The sequence below is a fragment of the Rhinolophus ferrumequinum genome, chromosome 10 (genome assembly GCF_004115265.2).
Source record: "Rhinolophus ferrumequinum isolate MPI-CBG mRhiFer1 chromosome 10, mRhiFer1_v1.p, whole genome shotgun sequence".
NCBI classification, from domain to species: domain Eukaryota; kingdom Metazoa; phylum Chordata; class Mammalia; order Chiroptera; family Rhinolophidae; genus Rhinolophus; species Rhinolophus ferrumequinum.
The window spans coordinates 60,999,050-61,008,914 of NC_046293.1; positions in this window are offsets into that span (position 1 = coordinate 60,999,050).

Here is a 9,865-nt window from a genome sequence, read left to right on the forward strand (position 1 = left end):
AAAAGGATTATTTTCTCTAGTATTATATGTCTATTGAAATTACTAATGTCTAATAAATGCTTTGATTTTCTACTATGAGTAACTAGAAGGCATTGTTTAAAATGGGTTTGTTATTAAATTAATGTAACACTATATCCTTGAGAGTCAGAAAAACTTTAAATAGAATTCCTGACCTTACTCTTGATACAGATATTTAAATAAATCAACTAATATTTATTGATTCTATTGATGCCTGACTACTACATCATCAAGGAAAAATAATTTCTTTGTATTAATCTTACATGCTATGGCCTCCAAGTCTTGTGCTTTTGTGTTCTTACATCTGCATTTACAATCTTTCCTTCTCTTTTGGCACACAGTTACTTCTTTCAGTTCCAGTGTGCCTCCATCTGGTAGCTTTCTTCAAATTGCATTCTAATTACCCACTTTTTATTTGCTAAGAACTAGGAAGTCAGTCGAAAAAACGGTTGAACTGAACATAGATGGAGAATGAATAGGCTCTGGAAAAGCACCCATGTGCTCTCTTAGAAGCAGGATATACTGGCTTTAGTGCTTGGATTAAATAGTACCATCTTTGGCTGCTCAGAAAATTTTATTGAGGAATTACAACCACTAGATTGCATTCCAGAAGACTGAGCTACCAAAATAAGTGATTTTCACCGAAGTATTGCCATATGGACGTAATGCCCTGTACACAGGTAATGAGCCTGGTTGCTAAACTCTACAAGACTTCTAGATTAGGAAGCTGGATTATACAAATGTGCCATTAAGATCCTATTTACAACAAAATAAAATTTGGAGATTATTTAAATGTCCAAAAATAAATTATGGTTAAATAAATTAGATCACATTCACACAACGGATATTCGTAGCTTAAAATACATTTATAACATGAGAAATTATTATTGTTATCTAATAAAGTTAAGAGGGAGCATTTAAAAATAGCATATGATGGGGATACATTTATAACATGAGAAATTATTATTGTTATCTAATAAAGTTAAGAGGGAGCATTTAAAAATAGCATATGATGGGGCGGCCAGATGGCTCAGTTGGTAGAGCGTGAGCTCTGAACAACAGGGTTGCTGGTTCGATTCCCACATGGGCCAGTGAGCTGCACCTTCCACAACTAGATTGAAGACAGTGAGCTGTCAGAGGGGTGGCTGGATGGCTCAGTTGGTTAGAGTGCGAGCTCTCAACAATTAAGGTTGCCGGTTCAATTCCCACATGTAATGGTGGGCTGTGCCCTCTGCAACTAAAGATTGAAAACGGCAACTGGACTTGAAGCTGAGCTGTGCCCTCCACAACTAGATTAAAGGACAATGACTTCGAGCTGATGGGCCCTGGAGAAACACATTGTTCCCCAATATTCCCCAATAAAATTTATAAAAATAAATAAATAAATAAATAAATAAATAAATAAATAAAAATAACGTGTGACAACAACAATAACTAAACTTTACTGAACACCTATTTCATATCAAGCACTGTTCTAAGTGCTTTATATGCAAAAATGTTTCAATTATGGGGAAAATATACTTATAAAAATGGGACTAGAAATTTACCAAAAATATTAAATAGTAATATAACTGTTATAAATAATCTTCTTTTATATAATGAGCATGTATTATTATAGTAATGAGAAAAATATTTGTATTTTTAGGTTGACTATCTTTCAAAGAAAATCTAGCTCATACAAAACAATAGCAGAACAGATTTTTATCTCATCTCCCCTTAATATAGGACACAACGACCCAAAGCAGACAAGTGTGCAGTTTCTTACATATATTTTGGAAATCCCAGAGCAGCTAATCAACAAGCATATCTCCTTATACTATTCTATTTCCTCTATAACCTGGTGTAGTAGTAATTCAAAAGACCCATTTCAAATGGCTGGCATTGACATATACATACTGAAACATTTGTTGTTTGCTGTTAGAAACTTTCTTTTCTTAGCAACTTTCAAGTATATAATACAGTATTATTAACTATAAACTTCTGAGATGGCTTGTTCACTCTGACATTTGAATACAGAGTCATTTATAACAAAGGAAGAGCCAAAGAGATGAAGGCCAAAGAGATAAAGGGAATTATCTCAGGAAAAAATATAATGAACAGGTATAAATTAGTCCCATAAATCTTCTGTCTTTGGATAACCTTAATTTTCTGTTCATACCATGCCAGTCACTAATGCCAAAAATGCTGCTAGAAAAAAAGCTTATTGAAACCTTCTGCTAGATAGACCCAGGTTGATAACACCTAAGCTCACCTGATCGATCTTAACAACACAGAAACAATTGACCATTATATGCCTGATTTGTTGCAGTCAGAAGTACCACCTAAGTGAAGGGATTAGAAAGTGCAAATTAGTAGTCAAAATATAATCACAGGGATATGAAATACAGTATGGGGAATATAATCAACAATGTTGTAAAGATTATGTAGGGTGCCAGATGGGCACTGGACTTATCAGGGGGATCACTTCATAGACTGTGTAGATGCCTGATCAATGCGCTATACACCTGAAGCTGAAGTAGAATAATATTGAATGTCAACTATAACGTAGAGTACAGCGTAGGGAAGACAGTCAATGGTATTGTAACAGCTATATACAATGTCAGTAGGGTAGTAGATTGGTGGGGGGGGGTGTTATTACTTTGTGAGGGGTGTAAATGTCTATTATATTGCTTTGTATACCTGAAACTAATTTTTAAAAAAAAAAAATATATACCACCTCAGAAGTATTCTTGCCAAAAATCAAAATAAATCTGATCTCTGTTTTTGTGTTTGAAATTTTCTACAATCAAAAGTTTTTAAGGAATGTTGATGAATTGACTGAAACTTGAGGAAGGCTGGAAGCAAAGCTGCCAGCAACAGTGCCTGACCTCCACAGAACTGTCTGAGCAAGAGAGAGTCATGCTCCATCATATCTCCATAGCTTTCCCTAAAAAGCTCTTTCCTTTCTTTCTCACCTGGAAACCTACAATTCATGCTCAATACTTACAAATTGAAGCATTACCATCTCCAGATCTCCTACCTTGATTCTGCCCGCAAGAAGCAATATAACATGGTATATAAAAACAAGGTTCATGAGTTCAAACATCTGGCTCTGTGATCTTTGTCAAATAATTTAATCAATCTGTGCCTCCATTTCCTCGTGTGTAAATGGGGGATAATTTCTCATAGGGTTATTGAGAAAACTGAATAAGATACTACATATAAAAATGGTTGGGACTGTTCCTGGAATATCGTACGCACTATTTTTCTTTCTAAGATTAAGTTAAATTTCTTAGTTTTGTGGTCGCAGCCTTCCATGACCTACCCAAAGTGTAGAAGTTGTGCATTGGCTCACAACAAGTCTCATCTGCTTGTCTTTTGGTTGAAGAAATTAGAAAGCTTAAAATATTACTCTGACTCCCTTGGGACTTGCATGCAAGTTATGGCCACAAACAAGATTTGAAGGGCAGAAATCTGTGGGAGGTCATCATCCAGTCAATTCTAGGCAGTCTCTGCTAGCAAGCATCACCTTGGTAATGACTGAGTCTCAGATTCCTTGGTATTTGGTGGACACACCAACATCGTAAGCTGGATCCCTAACGATAGAAGTTATGAATAGCTATGAGGATCCATTCTTTGGTTTCCTGGTGTCCAGAGGCAAAAGCACAGTGGCAGTGAGGTGTTGGTGGCAGTCTTAACTTTGACACAACCTTTATGTGGCCTAAAGGATGGGAGTTCCCTTGTAGGTCAGTTCTTTATTGTTCTGAAGACATTCTTGGAGGCCCAGCCTAGAATCTGCTCCTCCTGCCTTCTAAAAATTTTGTAAACAACTAATTCCCTATTTTATTTATTTGGGTTTTTTTTTGTTTTTATTCATTTTTTTAATTTTTATTAAATTTATTGGGGGTGACATTGGTTAGTAAAATTATATAGGTTTCAAGTGTACAATTCTGTATTACATCATCTATATATTGCCTTGTGTGTCACCACCCAGAGTCAGTTCTCCCTCCATCACCATATATTTGATCCTCTTTACCCTCTTCTAACATCCTCCCTTCCCCCTTACCCTCTGGTAACCATTAAACTGTTGTCTGTGTCTATGAGTATTTTTTTTCTTGGTTTGTCTTGTTCGTTTGTTGCTTTCAGTTTCATATCCCACATGTGAGTAAAGTTATATGGTTCTCTACTTTTTCTGTCTGACTTATTTTACTTAGCATGATTATCTCAAGATCCATCCACATTGTCACAAATGGTAGTATTTCATCTTTTCTTATGGCTGAGTAATATTCCATTGTATATATGTACCACATCTTATTTATCCAATCATCTATCAAAGGACACTTCAGTTGTTTCCATGTCTTGGCCACGATGAATAATGTTGCAATGGACTTAGGGGTACATATATCTATACAGATAAATGTTTTCAGATTTTCAGGGTAAATACCCAGAGGAGGGATTGCTGGGTAGTATGGTAACTCTATTCTTAATTTTTTGAGAAACCTCCATAATGATTTTCAATTTACATCCAATTGTACCAATTTATGTTCCCACCAGCAGTGTATGAATGGTCTTTTTTCTCCACAACTCCAACACTTGTTTTTACTTGTCTTATTGATAATAGCCATTCTAACAGTTATAAGGTGGTATCTCATTGTGGTTTTGATTTGTATTTCCTTAATTGCTAGTGAAGTTGAGCATTTTTTCATATATTTGTTGGCTATTTGTATGTTTTCTTGGGAGAAGTGTCTATTCAAGTCCTCTGCCCATTTTTAATCGAATTGTTTGCTTTTCTGTTGTTGAGTTGTATGAGTTCTTTATATATTTTGGATATGAGCCCATTATTGGAGGTATTGTTCACAAATATCTTCTCCCATTCGGTTTAAATTCCTTACTGTTTCAACTACCTGGGTGGTTCCATTTCCTGCAATGAACCCTGACTAACAATCTAACCTACGCCATTTGTTGTCATTTCTCACAACATAAACTCTGCAGTCCAGTCAGTGTGCTCCACGCTTCCTAGATGTTCCATGCTTTCTTCACCTCCCCACTTTTCTCACGCCACTTCTACTCAGCTCCCTCCTGCCTGAAATCAATCCTGTAATCCCGAATCTCCTATTTGAAACTACATTTTTAGCAAGCTCCTTAGTTCATATATAGTTATAGCTCTAATATAAATAATTTTTATTTTGCCATTTTTGGTAAAAGCAACCTGCAACAGTAAAATAAAGATTAGGGAAGTTTACATACATATGTTCACAGTCTAGCCAAGAATATTTCATAAATCACTTCCAGATTTCTGTAGATGTCATCATATAACTTGGAGATTTTTTTTCTCAGGGCTTTGTAGGGCTTTTCTATATCTGTTTAATGCCTCTTACTTCTAGTAAAAGAAACATCTACAGCTTCAAGTTCAACATATAAATAGCATTAAGCTAAGTTATATTACCCTTGGGGAATACAAGATTTTAAATCAAAGAAGCCGGTTTAGACCAAAATATATAAGTGCTTCAAGATTTGAAATTTTTATTTTATTTTATTTTATTTTATTTATTTATTTTAAGGATTGCGCAGCTCACAGTGGCCCACGAGGGGGTCGAACCGGCAACCTTGGTGTTATTAGCACCATGCTCTAACCAACTGAGCTAACCAGCCACCCCAACATTTGAAATTTTTAAGTAGTGATGAATTTTAATACCTTTTACTGTGAAGTAGGATATGGACTCCAATCTACATTCAGGTCATTTATTTTAAGGTCTGAAGATAAAGATTTTGATACCATTTGTTCAGTAGTCTTGGACAAGTAGTTTATCTGAGAAAATAAATTACTGAGAAAATTATACAATTTATCTGGGAAAATTATACAATTTAAGTAAACAGCAACATAAAATATGTAATTCTAAAACAACTGAGATTGTCATGGACGCAATAAGAATTCTAGACACCTGTTCCTCCCCCGTGTCTTCTCTGAAGTGGCTTTTTCATTGCCCAAGCCACTCTGAACATTGTGGGAACCAACATGCTTCAGTAGAAACGTTCCTGTGAAGAAAGGAATCGTAACTCGATTTTGCTATACTCTGATACCTGTGCTGTAAAAAAAAAAAAAAGTAGCATCTGATAGATTCATGGTCTTATGTAAATTTTTTAAAAACTTGCAATAGCTCAAGTTTTAACTCCCTGCTTATTAAAAACTAGAGCTAAGGCATGCTTCCAAAGGGATAACCTGACAAGCAATTTGAATAGAAAAGCAAAGCTATATGCTGAAAATTGTCTCGATCTTCTGACACTGACCCACTGTCAGAAGAAAACTCCAAGTACCCCAACCTTCTCTTCTCTTAAGCCAAGTGCATTCCAAGTAGACATCTTGGTCATAACACCCCTGGTGGGCCATCCTTCCAACCTCCACACATGGCCAGTAAATTTGTTTTCTGTTGCTGCTGTAACACCTACCACAAATGTCGGGGCTTAAAACAACACCACTTATTATCTCATGGTTATGGAGGTCAGAATTCCAGAGGGGCTCAGATGGGTCCTTTGATCAAAGTCTCATCAAGATGCTGGCTGGCCTGAACTTTTCTGGAAACTCTGAAGGAGATTCCACAATCCGGATCATTCAGGTTGCTGAATGATCCCCACTTCCTTGCTGACTGTCAGTCAGGGGTCATTCTCAACTTCTAGAGGGTCCCCGCTGTCATTGGCTCATGCCCCCTCCTTCGAACCCAGCAACAGTGATCCCAGTACTTCTAATGTTTCAAATCAATCTCACTTCTGTTGCAGCTCTCTTCCTTTTCTGCCTTATTCTGGTTTAAGGGCTCACATGATTATGTTGGATCTACCTAGAAAATCCAGGAATCTCCCTATTTTAATGTCAAATGGTTAGTAACCTTAATTATATCTCCAAAGTTCCTTTTTACCATGTAAGGTAATATTTTCACAGTCCCAGGGATTAGGGACTACAGAATCTTCTTAGGGACCATAATTATTCTGTCCACCACAATCAGACATGTCTGAAACTGAGACTTTCCAGCTTGAGTATCTATTTCTTACAGCATTCAGTGGACTGGGGTCAGGGGGCGGAATATCTTTATTCACAAGTGACCACTTCAAACCCCTGAGGATAAAATGTATTTGTTAAATCTTATAATCATTGCATAGCAATAAATGTATTTATACTCTTGCATCCAGTGTCTTTTACCAAAAAATGTGGAAACTAGTTTGGTCATATGCAAATTATAATTACAAGGTCAGTATTCTGGATAATGTATTATATATGTTTGACAGTGTGTGACTATGGGTGACAATCAGACTAACATGAATTGTTGTGGCTGTATATGTGTAGAATCAATGTAATAAACTGTGGGGGAAAAGCCAATTGGACAGCAAGACTTTCGAGTTTTTGCATCAGTTCTACTACAAACTATCCATGTGACTTTGAACAAATCATTTAAGAAAATCTGTTCTTTCTATTATAAAGTTGGGTGTATTGTTCGGTTAATATCCAACAGATGATTACTTCATGTATCTCAAGTAACTTATGTTTATATAAAGTAAAATTGCACATAAACCATAGATCAACTTATTAAAAATATTTCTTCATAGGAAAATTGTAATTTTATTAAATGCTCTGCTATTATCAAAAAGATAAATAATAACTGTTGGAGAAGATGTGAAGAAAAGGGAATCCTTTTGCATTTTGGGAATGTAAATTGGTACAGTCACTATGAAAAACAGAATGAAGTTTCCTCAAAAAGTTAAAAATAGAACTATCATCTTATCCAATATTATTACTTCTGGGTATTTATCCAAAGGGTACTGTCTTGAAAAGATATATGCACCTCCATGTTCATTGCAGCATTATTTACAATAGCCAAGACATGAAAACAACCTATTTGTCCACCAAAAGTTGAATAAAAAAAATGTGGTATATATATTCAATGGAATATTATTCAGTCATAAAAAGAAGGAAATCCTGCCATTTGCAACAATATCGGTGAACCTTGAGGGCATTATGCTAAGTGAAATAAGTCAGACAAAGACAAATACTGTATGATCTCACTTATATGCAGAAGCTAAAAATAAATAAATAAACTCAAAGATACAGAGAACAGATTGGTGGTTACAGAGGTGGAGGGTGTTGGGAGAAATGGGTGAGGGTGGTAAAAAGGTACAAACTTCCAGTTGTAAGAGAAATAAGTCCTGGAGATATGATGTACAGCATGGTGACTACAGTTAACAATACTGTGTTGTATATTGGAAAGTTTCTAAGAGAGTAGATTTAAAAGTTCTCATCACAAGAAAAAAAATGTTTAAGTACATGTGGTAATGGATGTTAACTCATCTTATTCTGGTAATCATTTTGCAAAATATATATATATCAAATTGTTATGTACACCTAAAACTAATACAAAATTATATGTCAGTTACATTTCTATTTTTTAAATTTCTATGAAGTATTTTTTATTTCTTTTTAGAAAAATAACCAAATTTTGTTCCTTATTCATCTCACTGCTAACAAAAAGGAAGTTTACAAGTTTAGTAATCTTGCTCCTTAAGACACAAAATAAAGCTTAGTTGTAAAAACATTCAACATTTAAAGATTCATATATCTCCTAATGTGAAGCAGGTAATTATCAAAATTTCTTCCTAAGCGGCAACATAAGCAGAATAAATCCTGCAAATGTTTTCACCATCATTTTTTTCCTGTGATGAATTCCGATGCTAATCACTCTTCCTCTTACATTCACAACAAGCTCCTTTTGTTCCAGTTTGCAGCATCTATTTTCCAGTGCACAAGCAATTGCACAAAACGTTTTTAGTAAAGTATACATAATATGTGTTTTGGGCACAAGAGGTAATGTCAGCTATTACTTGTGGAACCAAAACCCACATAATGTGAATAATAGTGTTGACTGTACCTAAGTGTCCCTGTTAACAGAATCTCAGATTGCTTTGCCCTGAAAGTGTTCATGGTTCGAAAGCTCTTACAAACCAGATAATCCCACAAACTCACATTTTCTGTTAGGTGCTTTAATTTCAAACTACCTAAATGCAATTTTTTTCAGTTGAACGATGACAATCAATCTCTTAAAAAGTAGTTTGTATTTCCCAATAGCTGCTGATATTTAGAGTTTATAACTTCATACATGAGACAGAAGTGTACAATGCCTGGAAGTTATATTGTCTGTTCTATTTCCATGTTACATATTCATACTATTTCTATTATGGTTACTTGAAGATATTTCAAAAGGCAGAAACCATCTCTACTTGTATCCCTCTGCATATTGTGGTTACCCAATAAATATTTTTGCACACTTAATAAAGTTCATAGAACTCAATAGAGTATACAATAACGAACAGTCCAGTTCTACCTAATGCTAATTAATTATGACCTGAAGCATTATGTTCAGTTCTTTTCTGTTCTGTTCTGCATGCCACATTTTTAAAATCAATTTTATTCAGATATAATTTACATACAATTATTTGCACCTATTTTAAGTTGTTAATGAGTTTTGACAAATGCATACACCCAAGCATAACCCACCAGCATCATCAAATATATGTGTATGTATGTGTATACATATATATAGGCATACACATATATTATGTACGTGTGTGTGTAGATTTGGGAGAGTATTTTTGGTGTAAAGTTCTTTCAGTTTTAAAACCAGTATAAACTTATGTAACTATCTCCACAATCAAGATATTGAATAATTCCTAAAATTGGATAATTGAATAATTACCCTGAAAAACTCCCTGTGGTGCTACCCCTTTGTAGTCCAGCCCTTCCCAGACACCCAGCCCCTGGCAACCACTGATTCTGTCCCTGTAGTTTTGCCTTGTCCAGAATGTCATTTAAATTCAATCATATAGT